The sequence below is a fragment of the Aedes albopictus genome, chromosome 3 (genome assembly GCF_035046485.1).
Source record: "Aedes albopictus strain Foshan chromosome 3, AalbF5, whole genome shotgun sequence".
NCBI classification, from domain to species: Eukaryota; Metazoa; Arthropoda; class Insecta; order Diptera; family Culicidae; genus Aedes; species Aedes albopictus.
Window position 1 is genome coordinate 397,909,284 of NC_085138.1, and position 22,138 is coordinate 397,931,421.

The 22,138-nt window shown below is 38.1% G+C and overlaps 1 long non-coding RNA gene across 1 annotated transcript; it reads left to right on the top strand.

Annotated features, from left to right (window-relative positions):
• Positions 1-7,090: 7,090 nt before the first annotated feature.
• LOC134291928 (uncharacterized) lies at positions 7,091-7,752 on the top strand. Its single transcript, XR_009999351.1, has 3 exons — positions 7,091-7,460; positions 7,528-7,595; positions 7,658-7,752. It is a non-coding gene; the product is annotated as an uncharacterized LOC134291928 (long non-coding RNA).
• The last annotated feature ends 14,386 nt before the right edge of the window (positions 7,753-22,138 follow it).

Here is a 22,138-nt window from a genome sequence, read left to right on the forward strand (position 1 = left end):
ACATCTGGATAATTTGCAGAAAATTGGTCATAACTCAGGAACGGAGAAAAACCACATCTTGAAAATTTCACAGAATATTGCTTACGTAATTTCCTTCCTAATAACATTTTTTTTGAGAATTTTTCCGGACTTCCCAAATAGTTTTTTCCGACTTTTCCAACAAATTTTTCTAAACTGTGGAAAATTAAAATTTTTGGTAAACAATTGTTATTTTGTATGTTTTTTGATTAATCCGGGAAATACTACCGATATTCGGATGATCTCTCGGCGTATTTCGGTAAATGGCGACTAGGACTAGCTTCTAAAAAACAAAAACAACCGAAAATGATTTGCCGGCCAAGTTATCTACCGAAGAGAAAGTCGATGAAGAGAAATCGATCTTTGTAGATACGCCCGTATGATACTAAGCGCGAGAATTGCTGAGAAAACTTGCTTACGATTTCATAAAAAAATGTGTCTACGATGCTTCGTTCTTGAGTTACGATTTTTCAAAGTAGGTGGTGTCTGTGGAAAATGTTTGTTTTCCATTGGAGTTTGCCGGAATATCAGGCAACCCTGATTTTTTCAATTAAGTTTTTGTTCATAGGGGAGACTTGATCCCTGGGGAGACTTGTTCCCCCCATATTTGCTCGGAATCAAAAACATTTTTCTTCTAGCTTAATTTTTCCAAGACTACTCCTGGACAAACGACTATGTTTTGGCTACAAGTGATTTCGATTGTACATTGCATTATTTTTTAACAGCTGATGGTTTGTTTTCAGTCCTTGAGAAATCTTTTAGGCGATTCCGAAAAATCTCAATAACTTTGTGAAAATTGAACCAAATCGTGTCAAAATTTCACAGCACATAGTTTAAATAAAATACTTTCAAACTTATTTATCCAAATAAGGCTTTTGTTAGCATATTTTGATTAATTCAGCTTAGCATACACAACAGTGACATGAGGACAATTGATCCCTCGAGGATTACACACACATTATACATGTGAAAAATAAAATTCTATTCGGAAGCCTCTATTTAATTGGAATTCTAGTCTATTCAACAATAAAATGTGTCAGATAATTATAACTTTAGAACAAACCAAGAAAAGGGAAATCAAGTCTCCCCATTTTAAAAATACGGCATATCCTTAAAAATTTAAGGAAATCTTACACTTTCAAACACTCCATATTCATCGAAATTACAAGAAAACTGGAAAAGAAAATGAATAGGAAGACTCTGGAATTATGTTCCTTTTAAATAAACCATGTGCTCAAAGGGGGATCAAGTGTCACCCATTTTTGAAATATACATCATAAGACATGCCTCCATAAAAAACCCATTTTTAAAACTTTAACAATAATTTAAAGGCCTTCTGTTGTGTATTAACTTGCAATAGATGTTTACCTACCATTTTGTACGGAAATCGGATCTAGTTTTGTGTTTTTTTTCTTAAAGTTTTAGGTAAATTAGGAAAAGGGATCAAGTCTCCACAGTATCCCCTATATATGCAAACCCTACCTGTAAAAAAATCATTAAATTCTGAGAACCTTCGTACCAATTTGTACGATAATTTAAAAAAATCGGCGTAGACACTGCTTTTTCAGTTATGAGCCCCTTTCTAAATTTGGTAGCAATTCCCTAGTGGTAAAGTTCATCTATGTCTCATTGGATTTTATGTTGTTTAACGATGTTTTTTTTACGTTGGTGGATGTTTTTGATGCAGTGTAATATGTCTGCATATGTAGTACCTAAATTATCTACATCTGTGCGTTTGTGTACAGTATTGTTAGTACAAGTTATATGGTGTGCATTTCTAGAAATGGCAAAGCTGATGGTTTGTTGTTTTCACATTCAATAAGAAAAATATATTTTTTAAGTTTCCCCTGAAGATGACACCATCCAAAGTGTCGAAACGTCGGGTAAGATAACAACTCGTTATCTACGAAGTCCTCAAATCCGAACTCTCAAAAGATTATTTTAAAATATCTTGCATGGATTGCTGAATTTCTTAATAAATCCTTCTGAATTTGCAGGAGAGAGTATCGAATTATTCATTTAGCAAATCATCCATGAATGTCATCGAAAATACCTCCATGAATTCATATAAAATTCCATCCAAGTATTTCTTCAGTGATTCTTTCAGAGAACCTTGAATAGAATTTTTAATAATTTCTACCAGGAATTCCTTCGGAGATTTCTCGAAGCATTGTATCAGAAATTCTTTCAGGGTATCAAATGGAAAACCCATAGTTTCCTTTAGGATTTTCTCTTAAATTTTTCTTAATATTAGAATATAATATAAGAACTTCTTCAGAAAGCCTTCCGCAATGGGTTCATGGATTCCTTAAAATAAATCCTCCAGATATTATTTTTCCCCGCTTCTTTTCATTTTTTTTTTCGAATACCTTCCAATGATTGCTTCAGAAATTCCTTCAGAATTTTCTTAAAATTTTCCTCTGGAGGATTTTCAAAAGTCTTTCCAAGAGTTTCCATCGATTTCCTCAGAAACTCATACTCAACTACGAGCATTTGTCCAAGGAATCTTTAAGAAATTTATTTAGAAATATTTCCTATCAATTTCTGCAAGAATTCCGAGGAAAACATTTCAAGATTTTTTTTTTCTAGGGATCCTTACACAGCTTTTCTAGTTTTTTTTGAAGATATTTTCACAGGAATTCCTCAAGGAATACATCCACAGATTGCTCCAAGAATACTTTCAGTAATCTGCAATAATATTATTAATGGATATTTCCCAAATTATTTCCATAAAGAAACATCAATAAACTTCATAATAAATTCTACCAAGAGTTTGGATTCTCCTGGTATTTCGTCAGGAAATTTTTCGCGAGTTCATTCTGAGATTTCCCCAAGATTCATTCAATAGTTTTTTTGAGATTTTTGCAGGAATTCTACTGGAGATTCTTTCTTAAATTCCTTTATGAATCCTTCCTGAAATTCCCACTAAAATTCCTTCCGAAATTGTTTCAGGGATTTTTTCAAAAATATTTCCGAAGACTTCTGCAGAATTTTAGTTTTATTCCGGAATTCAGCATGGCACTTTTTCAAAAGTTCTTCCATTGATTTTTTCAGATGTTTCCCTAAATATTCATTAAATATCTTGAAAAGGTTTTAGAGAGAATTCTTTCAAAACATTGCTCAGAAATTGCTCCTGTGGTTCCATCAGAAATGTCTGCTGGCATTCCTTCAGAGATTCGGACAGGAATTGTTTCAGATATTCGTCCAGGGATTTTTCAATAGCTCTTCCAGAAAGCAAACAAAAAAATACCGAAAGGTTTATTGAAATAATACGTGAGAACATTTCTAAAGAAAACTCATGAATTTGGAGATTTCTAGAAGAAATTCTTAGAAATGTTCAACACAGATCAATTTCTAAAGTTATCTCTGAGGGAATTCCTGGAGAAACTTCTTAGAATTCCTCCTGAACTAGAAAACAACATAAGAAACTTCTGGAAGGATTCTGGAATTTATTGCAATAAAAAATTGCTAGAGAAATTCCTGGAGGGATGTCTGCAATAATCCGTTGAGGAATTTCTGATAGAAGCTCTAGCAAAATGTCTGGGGGACTTTCTAGAGGAATCCATGCTTGACTCCTTGAAATAGGTCTAGAGGAATTCTTATGAGTTTTTTTTACAATTTCTGAAAGGGATTAGTTCACCGGGGCAAGCTTCTACAGGAAATCCTACAGAAACAAAAATATTCCTGGGAAAAATCAACAACTGAGAACAACTAAAAATATGAATTTTTAAACAAATCTTCGATAGATACTGATGGAATAATTGTAGAACCCTCTGCGGGCATTGATAGATGAATTTCTTTAAAATGCTTTGAAAAGGCCAAAAAGTTGATTCTGGAGTAATTTCAGCAGGAGTTGCACAAATAATCTTTTGATAAATTCTTGAAGCATCGCCGGAAGAAATTTTCAACAAAATCCTGAAGAAAGGTCTGAATATATCCTAAGCAATCTTTGGAAGGATACATGGAGAAATGCCTGGAGGAGTTTCCGGAAAAATCTCTTATAAATCTCCTAGAAGAATTTTTGAATGAATGCATGAAAGAACCTATGGATATATGGAGTAAGACCTGAAGGAACCTCTAGAGCAATTAACACATTTATTTCTGAAAGAATTCCTTGAAAATTTTGAAATCTCTAAAACAAATTCTTAGAGGAATTTTTAAAAATCTCAGAATCTCAGCAATTTTTTTTTCCTGAAGTTGTATCTTTTGAAAAAAAAAATGTTTGGAGCATTTCCTGGAGAAAGCTTGAAGAACTTCGAGAAGAGTTTCTGGAGAAATTTTAAACTGCTGGAGTAAATTCTGACAAAACTCCGTCAGAAATGTTTGAAGAAATAAATAAAGGAATGCAGGTACAAACTTCGGTAGCAACCTTTGAAAGTGTTTCTCATAAATCCCTGAAAGAATTCTAGGATGAATTTCTGATGGAATTTAAAAAAACATGTGGTAAGGTTAAACATAATTCTTTTGAGATATTTTTTTTTGAAAAACTCTTAAAGAAGACCCATTGAAAATTTCTGGAACACTTTTCGAAGAATTTCTGGAGACATCGCTGGACGAATGCATTCTACAGCGATTGAAGGAATCTCTGGAAGAATTCTTTCTGAAATCATTCAAGGAATTCCTGCAACAATCTTCTTTCAATAAAATTCAGTAAAGTTTTGAGAAAAAACTCAAAGAATCTCTTAAGGAATTTCTGGCTTTGTTTCTGGAAATAATCGTCTAGAAAAGAAGTACATGTAATGGAGCACATTCTAAATGAATTCTCAGAAAAATCTTTAGAAGAATTCTTGCTGAACTCAAATAATTCCCCGATATAATTCTTAAAGAAGCGCAATATTGAAGTCATTGCCTTAAGAGCATACCGTAATTTCGGGTGAAATTGATCAGTGGGGTGAAATTGATCGACGTGAGGGCCATTTTTATTTGTTAAAAATGAAGCTTTAAGCTTAAAACAATTTTTAAAAAATGACCATCACTTGGCTCAAGGGTTATGGAATGATGAGGTTACATGTTTTACAGCCAATTAGTCACATATTTCTGTACAAAATTCAAAATTTTCCGAAACTGCCTGTTAGGCGAACTTCAAAGACACTTTCAAACTTTTGTTACGGTAGCAGTATCGCACATGGAATAAATATTCGAATGAATGATTATAGCTGCCAAGTATTCGCTAAACCCGATTCCGTCATCAAAATTTTTAAAAATATTGAAATTTATGCATAAAATTGTACTTTTCCTGAAGTAATGACTTATTTAGTATGAACATTGCATCCTTTCAGGCGTTTTCCTTGGATTTATTAAACTTTTAGTTTAAATAATTTAAAACTTACTAAACTTGTAAAAGTTTCGCATAGCTTTTAGAAATCTGGGGTGGGTAATTTAGATGGAAAAAATATTTTCATCACTTACAAAGGCATTTCACTGACTGATCAATTCCACCCCGAAACTAAAATTTCTGATTTTTTACTTTAAATGATATTTATTGCAATAAAATGATTTGCAGTAAAAGTTTCGACCTCGTTGACTGATGAAAACCGTGATCGTACTTGTTTTAAAGCATTGAGATTGACCATATCGATAACTATTCAAAAATAAGAAGCCAAAAACTGTGAAAAGTGATCAATTTCACCCGAAATCACGGTACCAGTATAAGGGGCGCTTAAATTTGGAAACATTGAGTAAGAGTAACTGGCTATTGTTTCACCGAAACAGCACTGTCAGGGATTCTTGCTGAAATTCCTCCAAAGATTTCTTTGGGATTTCTGAAAACATCCCTCTAAAAACTCCTGCTTGGATTTCTTCAGGAATTCCTCCAGAAAATAAATGTGAAAGAATAGAATTTTCTGCCAAATGTTTTTTTAGGTATTCGTGCTGGAATTCCTGATGGCATTCCTTCAAAAATCCTGCTTCAGTATTTTCGAAACTTCTTCAAAAATTCCTTCCGTGATTTCTTCTATGATTCGTTCAGGGATTCCTGCACAGCTTCCAGCCGAGATCCCTGCCGCAATCCCTCTAAGGATTCTATCAGATATTCCCTACGGGATTCCTCCAGGAATTACTTCAGGAATTTCTGCCGGGATTAATTTAGAAAATTCTTCCCTCAGAGATTCCTGCTGGGATTACTTCACGGATTTCTCCCGGTATTCTTACAAATATTTTACAACATTTCTAAAAGGCCGTAACTGCTGTTCCGTTCCATCAGCTTCTTTTAAAGTTGAGTTATATTCTGTATTTCCCTCATAATGTGCAGATACTACTAGACAGAGATATTACTCCTCTTTTCGAAAATGGATTGCCTTGAAGTTATTAAATACACACTAAGATTCAGATGTTTCAGCTCAGTAATTTTTTCACTGAGTTCAGTTCAGCATTTTTTCATCTTTTCACTGAGTTTTCAACAGCAGATTTATCTCGGTACACTCGGTTATGGTATTTACCGTTATCAGTATAGTAATTTACCGTGCATCAGTAAATTTTGACAGTTAATTATCTGAGCTCGGTAGCCCATTTACAGAATATCCGCAAAAAAAAACAACCGAGCGTACCAAGTTAAATCTGCTGTTGAGAAATCAGTAAAAAGATGGGAAAAATACCGAGCTGATCTTAGGGTGTACGTTCTACAGCTATGGAAACATTGTTTGTGCCCATTTCTGCCAAGATATATCCAGAGAATCTTAGTGGTATTCTCTTAGGCATACGTGTCGAGATTCCTGAAGGTATTCCTTTCGAGATTTCTTCAAGAATTTCTTCTTTGATTCATTTAGAGATTTCTATCGAGCTTCCAGCTGGCACTCCCCGCAGGAATCTTCAAAATATTCCTCGCAGAATGCTTATAGGGATTCATTCCGGGATTCCTTTAGGGATTTCTGCCTGGATTGCTTTATCGTTGGTGTGTTCGACTGTTTTACGAAACTGTTTCGTGGTGGCTTGTCAGTCTTGACAAAAATAAAACACTATTTATGTTATTTTGTCCGACGTTTCGGTCCGTTTGGGACCTTCTTTAGGGACTCTGGAAATGTTTATTTATAAGCTGGACCAGACGAAAATCCTAGACACAACAAACAGGGGGAGAAACCTATTGATACTCGAGAGCTGCCACATCAACAACACGCCGAACACGATCAACAAACGAACGGACACGGACAACCTGCATGTCGCGTATGCCGGGGTTCTGCATTTGCTCCGAAACAACCAACAGAGCCGAAGAAGTAGAAACGAATGAGCAAAACAAACGAGCAAAACAAATTGTAAACACACACACACACTGTAGGGAAATTATTAGTCACTTACACCACCAAAACACGACAGTCCACACGAACACCACAAAGATACACGGAAAGCAATGGTGATCGTTTGCGAAGTACGTTCTAAATTCCGGAGTGCTAATTTTCGGAACGAGTTTCCCCCGATAGGGCATCCAATTTGGCTGCGATTGTGCGGGAGTAAGTACACCGAGACAAATTGCGTGGGTGAAAATTAAAATTACGCACCACTTTTTGTATCCGACAGAAATTCGAACCAAATCGACAGTTACAGGTTCTACCGAACCACACTGGACGAGAACACTGTAACTATTGGTAAAAATTGAAAGTTTTCTCGAATATTAAAAATGTTACAACTAATAAATAAACATTTCCAGAGTCCCTGAAGAAGGTCCCAAACGGACCGAAACGTCGGACAAAATAACATAAATAGTGTTTTATTTTTGTCAAGACTGACAAGCCACCACGAAACTGGATTGTTTTAGGCAACCAGCATTCCTCAAGAGATGTCTTTATGGTTATGGTAATTTGGCGATTCAGTCATCAAATGGATTGAAAACGATGATTGAATTTTCATCCAAACGTTCGTATGGAAGCTTCTTTAAGGACTCCATTTGTATAATTTTTTCGTTTGCCATTTGACACACTTCTAAGCTAGATAATCCATCCAAAGAAGACCCTATTAAATCAGTGTTTCCGTAATGCTACCACCCCAAACAATATTAGCATTTCAACGTTTAACACTTCAAACTAGACGGATAAAACGATGCAAATTGATTCCCTGAAGAAGCTTTCATAGAAAGCGAAACGTTGGATGAAATGATCATCGTATTCAATCAATTTGATTACTGAATCGCCAATTAACCATAACCTTAAAGTAGGGTCTTGTACCATTTGGGCAGGTGTACCTATTTTGGGCACTTGCCGCTATAACTAAGTCAATTTCAAACCGTTTGATTTGAGTTTTTGTATAGAGTTAGCTCTTGCACGTGCCTAGCTCTATACAAAAATTCAAATCAATCCGTTCGAAATTAACTTAGTTATAGCGGCAAGTGCTCAAAACAGGTACACCTGCCCAAATGGTACAAGACCCTACATCTACAGTCGTCGTTCATAGAATCATAGAATCAAGGGATATCTTCAATTATTCTTTCAGGGATTCCTGTCGAGCAAGCCCGTGCACAAGGTGGGGGTTGGGCTAACCCCCCTCCCCCCCCATCCCCATTACCGACGCTTCATACACTAGGTGCCCCTCCACCTTTTGCCAAAATTGGAAATAACCCCTCCTGTTGAGAACAGAGCATGTATGGGCACCGTCCTTTTAGCAGGGCAAATAAAACGCTAAGTTGTACCATTTGCCACATGCTACAAAGCTGTAATGATGCTTTATCATTATATTAAAACATAAAAACATTTAAAACACTTACAACTTCGGTGATTTCTTCACATATAAATTCTAATAATCTATACGCGCCCATTCTGTGCCTTGTTTTCACTTATTCTTTTGTGTGACATATTTGACAGGACGGGACTGACAGAAAACACGAAGTATAAAACAATACACATGTATAGACAACCAACTCCGACACTGCACAGGGGTTCGCAAGCTACATTCTCACGTAACACCTCCCTTTGCGCCACTTCTGAGTACGGGCCTGCTGTTGAGCTTCCAGTCGGAATTCCTTCCCTGATTTCTTTAAGGATCCCATCAGGAATTCTCTATGAATATTCATCTGTTATTTTAAGAGATCCCACACGGGACTTCTAAGGGGAATCTTCCTCCAGGGATTACTTTTGGGATCTTTCCAGGAATTCTAACGAGTTTCTTTCGAGGAATACTTCCAGGATCCCTTCAGCGTTTTCTCTCTGAACTTTTCATAATTCCTGCTTTGATTCCACTTTGTAGTCCTTCAGAATTCCTTTTGGGATTTCTGCCCAGCAATTCGCTATTTGATGCACCTGTATATCTCGAGTAAACCATGATGTCATCTGATAGTCATTTTCTATTCTTCTTGAAAAAATATCCTCTCTTCCACCCATTAATGATGAATTGTATCCATACGGATCAGAAAACAACGATAGTTTGAAAATTGTGCTGAAATAGATCCAGAAATAACACTAGTTTACAAAATAAAACGAAAGTCGTGAACTTTTGTCAACGACCAAAATTTTTGAAGCACAATTTCGAAACCGTGCTTCAATTTTTTTTAAGTAGAACAGTTTTTGAGTTTTAGCTCAATATCGAGTTTTACAATTTTTTAAAATATGAAATTTACTAAAATTCAAATAATTTGCGTTTTGTTGATCCATTTCTTAGGGTTTGTGTCAATTGGCGAATTAAAATTAATTTTCACTTAAACTTGACAGTTCGATAATTATTTCCTTGGAAGAACTGCCAAGTTTAAGTGTTGAACTGTCAAATTTAAGTAAAAATTAATTTTAATTCGCCAATTGACACAGACCCTTAATCTTCTTCCATAAACTAAAAACTGATCATAATACCATTCGATCATCTGAAGGCAGGTTTTGTGTCAGGTTGATGAATTTCAAGATAAGGGCGAGTTTTGGGGACAATCTCCTTAAGCAAAATTTCCAAAAATAGATGGAGAAATGTATTTTTTATTCAATAAGTAAAAACAATTTAAAAATTCTTTCTCGACGTTTATTTGATATATCATATGTAGGTAAGTTACGGTAAAAAAAAATCAGACCAATCAGAGCATTGATTACGGAGAATGAGATGTGTGAAGTGAGTGACTTTGCTTAGCAATAGAACAAAAATCGATTACAAATCATCAGCCTTGTATGGAAAGTCTAAAAAATTTCCGCTCTACTGTAATTTTTTTTCTTCGTGCTTTTGAACGCAGGGCATGATTCTGCACTAAAAACGATCATCAGCTTACCGAGTTCAAAAATGCTGTAAACTAGTGTAATTATCAGGTGTTTAGGACTTGGAGCCAGAACTACATTGGAGAGACTTGAAGGACTATATTTTACTTTTTTTTAACTATAGTGTGTTGTATACAACACAAACTTCCAATTTTTGTGGAATCATTGTTAGTTTATTGGAATATAACTTTGAATTATGAGACACCTTGGGCATTAACGGGTTTACACGAAATAGCTAGAAGGAAACAAAAAAAAAACAAATGGTTCTGTTATTCAGGGTGCTTTTAATGTCCCAGAAATTTTATTTTATTTTATTTAGAAACACAATTCACACCGTTTTCAGCCAGAGACTGCACATACTGAACACATATTACTTACTCTAGACAACGGACAACGCACCCAGTGGCTCAGAGATGAATTTTTCGTTTGACTAAAAGTTTCCACCGACTGAAGCGGGAATCGAACCCCCACTCTTAGGCTTACGATACGGCAAGACGACTGCCGCCTCTAACGGCCCATAATCAAGTCCCATATGTAATAAAATTGTTTAAACATTAATGAGGAGGGTCCAGCTGATCAGTGTTCCCCCATTCTACGACATTCACGAAACATACAATACATGAAGTTTGCTCGAATATTTTACTTAGCGTAATCATACCGTGAGGTCTAGTATTGCTGTGTGCGTTCAAGATGCAAACGGTGCCCAAATGCGCTTCAAACGCGGTAACACATGTTACCAAAGGCAACGTAGCAACCATATAGCCAATATCACCACCAACCTAGGATTCAAAAGCTCCCACTGACATCGGGTTACTTGTTAGAAAATCTTACCGCATTTGGTGGTCCCGCATTTGATATTTGCATTTAAATGCACACAGCAATAAATTCGAATGGGTGACAAAACGTTGAAAGACAAAACGTCTAAGTGACAAAACGTCGAATAGTGAAATAATGAGATTCCTTTGAGTTTGGGCAGAGCGTGAGCTTGATTGTCCGCCCGTAGATTCTACTACAGAATCGCCAGACCAGCTACACTCATACAAGGAACCAATGAGACATCTACCGGCGACTGGCAGCCATCTTCAGTATGTGAATGATGGTGATCTTCTATTTATAGGTGACAATGACGCCTGCCACGAATATGCAATATGCATACCTCTGCGTCTGTACAAATTCATGCGGGTTTCGGAGTGTTGGTGGGTTATGGTTGGCAGGGTTCACACATTGGTGCGTGAATGCTAGGCATAAGGTGATAGAATTAAGTGTTTTATTATTCTGAAGGTCCTCAGCACAGTTCACTTGATTGCATAAGTTGTAGGCGTTATCTGACAGATTGACACTGTGCTGTGGAAGTTGGAAGAAAGAGAAAGGGCTTTTTTCAACCCGTCTCTGGTTCTGGCGATGACTATGAACGGATAGGCACATCAGTTTTATATGCAGAGAGGAGAAAAAAGTACATAGAAAGATGCAAAGTAAGGGCGAAGAGACGGGCCAGCGATTGACACTAGGATTTCTGCATACGAGCCAGACCACCACGCCGCCCGTCTGAAAGAATGCAATTCCTTTAAGGACAGACTTGTTAGAATCCCAAGATGGCCGCCACGATGGCCGACTTAGGCACCTACTCACGATTTCGAGGGCACAAATCTCTTCGTAAACAAAACCAGCGCATTTGATCTTCTTATTTTAGGCTTATTACAAGTGAGCAAGAACAGAATAATAAAATGCACTGTTGTTTGAAGCCTGCTTCTTGAGATTTGTGCGTTTTAAGTTCTCATGCACTCTTGAAGCGGGATTTCAAGACGTTTGTCCTTAAATGAATGAAAAAACTCAATGTTTGATAAGATTAGGGAACTGGAACCATCTCGACAGGGGCCCTATTTTGGGCACTTTTCTGTTATAACTCAGCCAATTCTGAACCAATTGACACAATTTTTGGAACGCGATGAGATACGTATAGTATCTAGCCGTGTACAAAATTTCAAGTCAATTTGTTTGGAATTGACTGAGTTATAGCGAAGAGTGTCCAAAATACGAGCCACTGCCCAAGTGGTTCGCTCCCTACTCATTTTCGATGTTTTGTCATTTCGACGATGTATCCCTTTCGACACGATTTTGCGGACGCAGGAGCTGATTTTGTGAACGTATATGTGTTAAACATGTTTGGTGTAGTCTGGAAATTATGCACTTTAGTACTGAGTGGTTTTAGCGTGTAGGCTCTACAAATATACATGTAGAGCTATGCAATTTATAAGCAAATGATCAGCGACTTTTTACTGCGCAATTAAGAACGGCAGAAACCTAGGCAGAGCAAATAAAATTCTTTTGTGACATACCTACTTATCACATCCGATAAAATCCATTCATCACCGAAAGGGGTGGTTCATTTTCGCCATAAGCTACCGCACTGTTTTTTGCATCATCGAGTCCCATCTACCGAAGCGCTATTCAAACAACCACTTATTCTGATGCAAATGCATTTCCATTGAAAGCACCTTACAATACAGAATATTTCCTAATGCTCTTACCTTTTTCTCTTCTAGATTCTCAAGATTCGTAACTTCGAACCAAATGAGAGCTCTAGCGTCTTTTACCAACATAGGTACAGGTCTTCCCCTTTTTCTAATTTCGATCGTCAATAAAAAAGAAAGAACTGCTTCACAATAGAAATGCATTTGAGATTTTTTTTTTCTGTTTTCTATAAGATATTTTTTCCCTTCGACGAAACCATTATTTTCCATCCTGAGCCCGCGAGAAAAGAAATGCTTTCTTTCTTTGCCTTTGCCCATTTGCAATAATACAATACAATTTGAGCGCACTCGTCCTCGTCGCCGTCGTCGTATCCCTCTGCGCTCTGGCTCCGGTAGGATCGGCTTTCACGTTTCACCGTCGCGGCGAAACCGGGGGCCGGCCGACCCGCGAGCGCATTGTTCGGAAATGTAAATGACAACTCCCCTCCTCGACCCTCCGCGAAACAAGTTTATTGAAATTGAAAACGCTTAATGCGTTCACCGAACAGGACAATGGCCTTTTTGCTTTCTTCCCATCGCGCATCCGCGATGGGAGGATTTCTCCCGGCATGGGATCAAATGGCACTTCATCTCCTTCGACGTTCTAGGTATGTTTAGCGGTAGGGATAGGTAGCGAACTACTGCGGGCTGATGGTGGTGTGACCAATTGTTGCTGGTCGCGACTCCGCGCGAGATATATCGCGCGGTGCCGCGGCCCTGATTTGAATAACCCCTTTCTTTTCGGGGCCCGTATTGATGCGCCGGATTGCATCCTGTTGCGTTTGGGTTTCCTTTCTTGTGGTCATTGCCCTTTGGGATCGTGGATCTTCGTCGTTTGCTGCAAGGGTTTAAGTTTATGCCGGTTGCTTAAGGATCTATTGTTTGAGGAGTATATTTTTGGGAAAATGCAACTTCTAGTTTGATTATGCAGGATAGATAACACTAGTCGACAAAATTGAAACTTTTTTTCACGCACTTTGACCATTTGTTCCATTTCTAATGGAATTTGGCCCGCTGAATCCGAATCTTACTTCAGAATTCCTGGAACACGTACAGTTTTTGAGAAAAATAGGGTTTTATTCACAAATTTTCATATTTTCAAAGAAACTTTAATATTGTCTTTAAAATTTTAAATTTTTCATCTGCTCATTATAATCAATATTCATATTCAATAGATTTTGATCCACTGAGTCTGAATCTGACCTAATAATTTTAGTAATACGTAAATTTTTTGAGAAAAATTAGGTTTTATTGGCAAATTCCATATTTTCATAGAAAATAGACTATTGTATTTATCATTTTATTTTTTTTATCTGCCCATCTTTACCAATATTTATATTCAATAGATTTTCATATTCTGATTTGCAATCTGACCTAAGAATTTCTGTAACACGTAAAATTTTTGAGAAAATAGGGTTTTAAACACAAATTTCATATTTTCATAGAAAATAAACTACTGTCTTTACAATTTTAATTTTTTTATCTGCTCATCTCAACCAATATTTGTATTTAATAGATTTTCATATACTGATTCGGAATCTGACCTATGAATTTCTGTAACACGTAATTTTTTTTAGAAATAGAGGGTTTTTTTTCACAAATTTCAGTTTTTCATATAAAATAAAATATTGTTTTTATATTTTTCAATTTTCCATCTGCTCATCATAACCAATATTTTTATTCAATAGATTTTGATCCACTGATTCAGAAACTGGCCTAAGAGTTTCTGTAACACGTAAAATTTTTAAGAAAGTAGGGTATTATTCACAAAATTTCATATTTTCAGAGAAAACTTAATATTGTCTTTATAATTTCAAATTTTTCATCTGCTCATTATCTGAGAGAGAGGAGACAGCTCACTGACAGCCACGATGTTTACATGTCTTCTTCTTACTTCTTTTTACAACTTTGAGCACCGCACAATGGTTTGAAAATATATTATTGGTCAAACATGATTTGCATATTGAGTTCGTTGCGATAGAGCATGGAAAATAAATGGATTCGTTGCGCTAGTCGTGGAAAACTTATTTTTTATAACAACAACAAACGGAGCAAAATTTTAATAAGATCTTTTGGATATTTGGCCACTCCACACCATTAATGTGCGATTTTCAGCTCGGTTCGCGGTGACAGTTTGTGACAGGTCCACCTTGACATTAAGTAGCACGCAATCGAAGCCAGCTGTCTCCTCTCTCTCAGCTCATTATAACCAATATTCATATTCAATAGATTTTGATCCATTGAGTCAGAATCTGACCTAATAATTTTAGTAACACGTATTTTTTTTTTTAGAAAAATTGGGTTTTATTCACAAATTCCATATGTTCATAGAAAATAGACTATTGGGGGTACTCACTAAACAGATTAAGTTGCTGCGTAAGCCATGATTTTCTGCTTATTTGAAATGTTTCATGATTTTGCGAATGAAATAATCAAAGATTGCCTTGGTGATCGCGACGTTTAATCAGTTTAATCAGTTTACGCTGTTAAGTGAATCCCCCTATTGTATTTATAATTTTATTATTTTATTTGCCCATGTTTTCCAATATTTATATTAAATAAATTTTCATATTATGATTTGCAATCTGACCTAAAAATTTCTGTAACACGTAAAATTTTTGAGAAAAAGAGAATTTTAAATACAAAATTTCATATTTTCATATAAAATAAACTACTGTCTTCATAATATTATTTTTTTCATAGAAAATAAACTACTGTCTTTATAATTTTTTAATTTTTTTCTATCTGCTCATCTCAACCAATATTTGTTTTAATAGATTTTCATATACTGATTCGGAATCTGACCTAAGAATTTCTGTAACACGTACAATTTTTGAGAATAATAGGGTTTTATTCACAAATTTCATATTTTCATATAAAATAAAATATTGTTTTTATAATTTTCAATTTTCACCTGCTCATCATAACCAATTTTTTTATTGAAAAGATTTTGATCTACTGATTCAGAATGTGGCCTAAGAATTTCCGTAACAGATAAAATTTTAGTAGGGATTATTCAAAAAATTTCATATTTTCATATGTCTTTATAAGTTTAATATTTTTATCTGCTCATCTTAACCAATATTTGTATTTAATAGATTTTTATATTCTGATTCAGAATCTGACCTAAGAATTTCTGTAACACGTAAAATTTTAGAGAAAAATGAAACTATACAAAAAAAATCATATTCTCATAGAAAATAAACTGTTGTCTCCATAATTTTCATATTTTTATCTGCGCATCTTAACCAATATTTGTATTTAATAGATTTTCATATACTGACCTAAGAATTTCTGTAACACGTACAGCTTTTAAGAAAAAACACAAAATTTCATATTTTTAGAGAAAAGAAAATACTGTCTTTAAAATTTTATCTCCTCATCTTAACCAAGATTTAATAGATTTTGATCCAATGATTCGGAAACTGACCTAAGAATTTCTGTAACCCGTGAATTTTTTGAGAAAAAATAAAACCCCATAGCGCAGGTTAATTAGGTTGTTACCCAGAAATGTAAGAAGATCATTTTTTTTGTTTATGCTATTGAATTAATCGAAATATATTTGAAACTTTGAAGCTGCCCAGTTTGGCAACTACCCAGACTGTGTTTTCCTTTTACTTACGCCAACAATTATTTTTCTTAAAAATTGTACGTGTTACAGAAATTCTTGGGTCAGATTTCGAATCAGTATATGTAAATCCATTAAACATAAATATTTGTTAAGATGAGCAGATAAAAAAATAAAATTATAAAGACAATAGTTTTTCCATGAAATTTTGTGAATAAAATATTTTTCTCATAAATTTTACATGTTACAGAAATTCATAGGTGAGAATACGAATAAGTGAAATAGAATCTTTTAAATATAAAATATGGATTAAGATGAGTAGATAAAAACTTTATTTGAAAATATGAAATTTTGTGAATAAAACCCCATTTTTCTCAAAAACTGCACGTGTTACAGAGATTTTTAAGGCTAGTTACCAAATCGGTGGATGAAAATCTAATAAATATAAATATTGGCTAAAATGAGGAGATAAAAAATTGAAATTAAAAAGACTATAGTATATGTTCTTTAAAAATATGAAATTTTGTAAATAAAACCCCATTTTTCTCAAAAAAAATTACGTTTTACAAAAATTCTTAGGTCAGATTCTGAATCAGTGAATCAAAATCTATTGAATTTAAATACTGTTTATGATTAGCAGATAAAAAAAAATATAAATATTAAGACAACATTTTGTTTTCTATAAAAATATGAAATTTTGTGAATAAAACCCTATTTTTCTCAAAAACTGTACGTGTTACAGCAATTCCGAAGTCAGATTCGGAATCAGCGGGCCAAAATCCTTCGGAAATAGATCAAGTGGTCGAAGTGCGTGATCTACTGTCGACCAGTGTAATGGAATCAGGAGGTAAGTTGTGTAATACTGCAGGGAATCGTCGGGGTAACATACAAGAATACTGAATGCAAGCAAATCCTCTTCGTATTAAAGCTAGTTATCAAAACATAACTGGATTGCTGTATTACACTTCCATTACTATGCATACAACATTGAAGAGAGGATTACTTCTTGAACATTCACTCCAATTCAAAGCCTTTTTGACGGATTAACTTTACCTCAAATCTGTCCATACCTCCAGAACATCATGATAACGGGATGAACTCACGAAATGTGGATACTAAGTGGGCTACAATGCGTTCCGTTGAAACTACGCCAAATGCAATATCCTTCTCCACCGGACTCAGCCCGGAACTAATCGTTTCCGGCCCCCTGGATGTCCAGTCTTGTGCGTGGCCTACAACGGAAGCGCAGACCTCTCCTTTTCTCAATACATTTGATATAACTCGTGATTCGGCATGGTAAAGGCTGGGTAATTCGCGCAATACAGATCCCATTAAGATCCACTAGCCTCTGCCCAGCAACTCCTATTCCTACCTCCGTGTGGCACCGACCGGGCTGCGAGAAACCTTAAGGAAAGATTGGGTAATAAACCCCGGTGGGAACTTTGGGCATAGGCTGACAGGGAAGCGGCTCACAACAGCGTCTTATTCTCATGTTAGGGGACGGCTGATCCCGTCCGAGTGCCATGGAAGGTCTCTAGGCTCAGCTTTGCACTATGGTCCTCCGGAAAGTAGGAGGTTGAAGTCAAGCTCTACGAGCCAACCGTAAAAAAAACATTGTAACGGAAGATCAGCAACAGAATAATACGAACCGAGACCGTAGTTGTGTAAACACACATGATCTGGGAACAGCTTTTATCGTGACGGGCGACATGCACAGGCACGTGATCGGTTGGTGGCTGATCGGCGAAAGAATCTACAGGTTGAGGATCAAGGGTCGATTCTTCAACTTAATCATAATAAGCGTATACAGCCCTCACTCCGGACACACTGATGATGACAAAGACGCATTTTACGCGCAGCTAGAACACGAGTACGATCGTTGCCCAAGCCACGACTTCAAGATCATCATGAAAGACCTGGACGCTCAGGCAGGCCAGGAAGAAGAACTCAGACCGAGGATTGGAAAATCCAGTGCTCACCAGATGACGAACGAAAACGACCTACGACTCATTGATTTCGCCGCTTCCAAAAATATGGCCATACGAAGAACCTTATTCAAACACAGCCTTCTTTATCGTTACATCTGGAGATCACCACAGCAGACGGAATCTCAAATCGACCACGTTTTGACGGACGGCACTTCTCCGGCATTATCGACGTCAGGACCATTGACTCCGACCACTATCTAGTGATGGTCAAACTGTGATCAAAACTTTCCGTCATCAATAATGTACGGTACCAACGAACGCCACAGTACAACCTAGAGCGACTGAAGCAATCGGATGTCGCCTCAGCATACGCGCAGAATCTCGAGGCCGCGTTGCCAGACGAGAGCGACCTCGATGTGGCCCCTCTAAAGGACTGCTGTAGGACAGTAAAAGCAGCCATCAACGACGCAGCCGAGAGCACCATCGAGTACGTGGAAAGGAGTAGACGAAACGAATAGTTCAAAGAGGAGTGAAGAGCGGTTTTGGAGAAGAACGTAGCGCAGGCGGTAATGCTGCAGCAAGAAATCCGGCAGAATGTGGAACGTTACAAACAGAAGCGGAAAAGCGCCGCCTGGAAGAAGCGAAGTGCGTGGAAACGGAACTGCTGTTCCGTTCTCATGAAACACTGAAGTTCCAAGAGCTGCTCAACGCATCCCGCAACGACTTCGTGTCGCGAGTCGAAATATGCAGGGATAAAGACGGAGGCCTTTTGAAGGACGGACGTGAGGTAACCGAAAAATGGAAGCAGCACTTCGATGAACACCTGAATGGCGTGGAGGACGTAGACATCGAAGACCATGACAACGGAGAGAACGACTATACCATGTTACCGAACGGTAACAATAAAGCAATTGATTATTGGTGTGGAAGATTAGGGCATCATATTGTTATGCTAGAATAACGTCTCACTTGAATCAAGCGAATACTCTTGGTAGCGGGCTGCTATAGATGGGCGGAAAATGTGGATCGCAAAGACATCGCGGAAGAAGAAGGAATGGAAGGGAGGATTCGGTGAGTCGAGGAGTCGTGTGTGGTTCGTGGAAGAAGGCAGATGGGCATGTCCTGATTTGTATCGATAAGTGTCGGATCCTGTGAACCCCAAAGTGAAGATCCTCCAGTTTCGGATTACGGGTTTCAAGCCACCGTACATGGGCACTGCCCATCGAGAGAGTTAGAAGCCGACGTTTCATACGTAGTTAACCGCGTGCCTGGAGTGCCACCGGCCAAGCGAACTCTTCGGGTAAGGCCTCTACAAATTCTTGGAGCACCGCCAAACCGTCGTCCGAATTCAAACGCCCCCCCCCGCCCTTGGAAGAAGGGCGTTCTCCAACTAGTCATCGCTTGACACGATTAGGTCGACCCGCCATGTCGATGAAATCGAGGGAACCTCCGATCATCGCTTCATCGTGAAGGTAAGCCGAATATTCAGCCACGATATACCGCACCATAATCACCAAACAACACCATAACCCCAACCCCCCCCCCCCCTTTATGGCCAAGAGAAGGGGTAGGGATCACGGGCGGCCACCGGACCTGTGACACTTCCGTAGATCCCCGAACGCCGCAAGCAGCATCCGCGATCAGCTGGCCCACAATCAACCCATTCAGCGTGTGGCACCCGAGCCACCCACCACTAGATTAACCGTGTGCCGTTAGCTTATGATTCGTTTATATTATACGTTTAAAAGGTAAATATTTAGTATAGATATCTCCACTACCCGAAAACTTCCCCTAGCTAAACGCCCTGGGACCCGGGAGTCAAAAGACGGCCTTGAGTGCCCACCCCGGAAGCAGCCGCGGCTCAGACCAGCTGCCTGGGGCTTAGGTCCTTCGAGCCGGATCTAGGAATCCCGGAACACCAAATCACCATTGCACTCTTCCAACGGGGAATCGCCAAATTTCGCCATCGCAGAATAGCACCAAAGGACAAAGACCGCACTCACCGTTTTGAAGGAGACGAAAATTGCGCGAAACAGCCACCATAAATTCCACATAACAGCTGCACCATCCGATTCCAATTGGAACCGCTCATCTACGATCATCTGTTGTGATATTTACACCGAGGAAATCACTATACCAGGCATATTGCCTTGGTTCGTCCAGGTAATTAATAATTGAACTTCATAGTATATGTCCTGCCGTGGCGGACAATCTTCGGAATCTACATCACTTTCTTTTCCACTACGGTACACATCGCTATACTGCCGGCGGACTACGATACGATACGTGTGTGAGCTGTGATCAAAACAAACACGGCGATAACGGTTCACACGTTCATTCACACGATCTTCGAGCGTCATCGAACCGAACGTATTTAATAAACCTAATTGAGTGTGATTCACCCGACGTTTTGCCGCACTTTCATCACTTTCAACCGGGATTCGGACTGACTTTCCTGCACCACATCACCAACCGAAATCGTGTGTAACTTCTTTTCGTTGCTATTCCGGCGTCCCAAAGTAAGGCACGACACACCGTGGAAAGGAAAAATAACACCACCGAACCGACGATCTACCAAACCGATAACTACCGTTTTCGGCTGAACCGACTGAGCTCACGACGACGACTACTGGAGAGAAATTACGACGAAGGCATTTCACACTGCGCTCGACTGAGACCATTGGTGACGGCGAACAACTTGTTTCCACAGGTCAGTGTTAATTGTAATTGCCCAAGAAACCGCACGGATTGAATTATGGAAGATTGACCCAATATATGTAGCTTCAATGTTTAAATAAATGTAGTTTGAGTGTAAAAATAAAGGTTCAGTTGTTAAAGTGATGTAATGTATTATTGTCAATAAATTGTGAATGCTGTAACAAGGAGTTTAAATTGGAAATTCCCGGAGAAATTCCGCCAAGGAGCTAAGGAAGCCAACACCTCCCCAAGGAAACGATTGTGTCCCCACCAACCCAACCCAGGAATCACTATCGTCGACCCAACACAAATACAGTCCACATCAGAAGGCAGGTAAGGACCAGCCCCCAGGCCAGGCCCCCTTCCGGGTCGGAGCGATTGACTCTCGGGGTCAAAGATTGTTTCAACCAATGCAGCAGAGAACGGAAATGAGCCAATTTCCCTGCTGAGGGAAGTTAAGGATGCCATTTACCAGCTCTAAACCAACAAAGCAGCTGGTAAGGATGGTATCGCAGCTCAACTCATCAAGATGGACCCAAAGAAGTCTGCACCGGATGATAATCAGGATCTGGGGAACCAAACTGCTACCGGAGGAGCGGAAGGAAGGGGAAATCTGCCGCATTCACAAGAAAAGCGATAATACGGAATGTGAACATTATTTTGAAAGCTGCCTACAAAGTGCTATCCCAGATCATCTTCGGTCGTCTGTCACCTAAAACGAATGAGTACGTGGGAAGTTATCAAGCCGGCTTCATCGACGGACCTGGTCTTCCCCGTACGGCAAATCCTCCAGAAATGCCGTGAATACAAGGTCCCAACGCATCACCTGCTCATCGACTTCAAAGCGACATATGACAGTATAGACCGCACAGAGCTATGGACAATCATGGACGAAAACGGCCAGGAAGCTGACTAGACTGATTAAAGCAACGATGGACAGTGTGCACAACTGCGTAAGGGTTTCGGGTGAACTATCCAGTTCATTAGAATCTCGCCGGGGACTACGACAAGGTGACAAACTCTCATGCCTACTCTTCAACATAGCTCTGGAAGGTGTAATGTGACGAGCCGATCTCAACAGATGGGGTACGATTTACACAAAATTCGGTCAATTTGTACCAAGTATTGTGGCGTACTACTGTTGATTATGTCTTGTCTCAAATGTGATGTTGAGCAAATAAATGTATGTATGCTGCAGAAGTCACTGGAGATAAAAAATATCTCCTCAAAAAAAATTCAGAAAAATCTCAGCAGGAATTTCTGAAT